Source organism: Corapipo altera, unplaced genomic scaffold (assembly GCF_003945725.1).
Source record: "Corapipo altera isolate COAL_440 unplaced genomic scaffold, ASM394572v1 60786, whole genome shotgun sequence".
NCBI classification, from domain to species: domain Eukaryota; kingdom Metazoa; phylum Chordata; class Aves; order Passeriformes; family Pipridae; genus Corapipo; species Corapipo altera.
In genome coordinates this window covers 1-1,423 of record NW_020891279.1, presented here as the reverse complement: position 1 = coordinate 1,423, position 1,423 = coordinate 1, and the positions used below count along the sequence as shown (strand labels likewise).

The window sequence follows — 1,423 nt, the reverse complement described above, 5'->3', positions numbered from 1 at the left end:
ATCATTCCCCCTTTTTCCTTGACACTGGGCCATCAGGCCAGTGTCTCATTATTTAAAGCAGAGTTTGACTCCTCAGTGACAACAACTGACAGCCCTGAATCATAACACAGGCTGAGACACAAACACACATGGGAACTCTGAAGGATCCACTTTGTTCTGCTCACCAATCCAAAGGAGCTTTCTTAACTCAAGAATAACAGACCCCAGGGCCTTTTTCTGCCCCTTTACCTGCTATAAATGTGATCCCCAAGACCTGCAAAGGCCCTTTCCCCCTCACCTGCAGGGGCTGGCAGTGCCACCACTCGACACGGCCCCAGGGGCTGGGCAGGAACGGAGGGGCTGGGGCGTCCAATCCATCGGCCCAGGCGGCACCAGGAGTTCCTGGAGTTCCTGCAGGGGAGAGCCTCAAGCCACCAAAGGATTAGGAAGAGCATTTTAAACTGTAGTATGTATATCTCCTGGAGTATGGGGAGTTGGACAAGGCCTACTGGGGCAACAAGGACACACTCAAGGCTATCTATTAAAAGCTATCACTGTCCTTCTTTCAGGGGGAACTCAGGAAACTCTGTTTGCCAAGAGCCTCCAGGAGGATTTCCAGCTTTTGGGCCTCCCTTTTAACCACTTTTCCCATCCCTGTAGCTGGGACTATCACACCTGTTCCCTACAGGGGGAACAGCCCACAAAGGTCACCATCAGGGATGCCATGAACTGCAAGTCCCTTGTCAAGGGGGTCACTGCACACCTTGTCCTTTCTTTGCCCTCCCCACCAAAGATGCTTCCAACAGTTCTGAGACATCTGGCAGACCCAGAGCTCTCCTCAGGGAATGCTTCAGCTGCTTAAAGGCTGCCCTTGCACCAACCAGTCAAGGCAGCAAATTCTTACAGGTTCTGTTCTTAAAAGTCAGCATCACAGTCTTACCACACATCCAGAGGGAGCATTCCAGAGTCCAGCCCGTCCCACCATTCCCAGGGAGGCAGTTCCTGGGCTGTCTGGGGCTCAGGGAGGAGTCACGTGGCTTCTCTTCTTCCTTCCTGCTTCCCCATTTTCTCCTTCCAAAGCAAAGCTTTCTTGGCTTTCCTTGCTCCAGGAGATGCAGCAAAGGCCATCTTTTCAATCCAAGACTGGAAACTACTCGAGGTTGTCATTTCAGGGGGTTCTCTCAGGTCCTGCACTCATCAATCCCCTGGGCCATTGGTTTTCTTGGAGGGTTCTTGCATTCACCTTCTACAAGCAAACCAGGAGGAGCAAATTCAGCTCTTACTGCAACCAATCCAGTCTGGCATTCTGATTTTAAAGGATACTGGCTTGGCCTTACCAGGAGAGATCCCACATCAGGGGTAATACCTACAGCTTCTGCCTCTTCCACTCTCCTGCAATTCCACTGGCCCACACCACAGGAACAACTGCAGCTGCCACTTCAGT

General features: G+C 51.9%; 1 long non-coding RNA gene across 1 annotated transcript; it reads right to left on the bottom strand.

The window, feature by feature from the left end:
• Window positions 1-17: 17 nt before the first annotated feature.
• Window positions 18-1,367, bottom strand: LOC113942536. The gene is made up of 2 exons (XR_003525956.1): window positions 920-1,367; window positions 18-404 (listed from the first exon to the last, which is right to left on the bottom strand). It is a non-coding gene; the product is annotated as an uncharacterized LOC113942536 (long non-coding RNA).
• Between the last annotated feature and the right edge of the window lie 56 nt (window positions 1,368-1,423).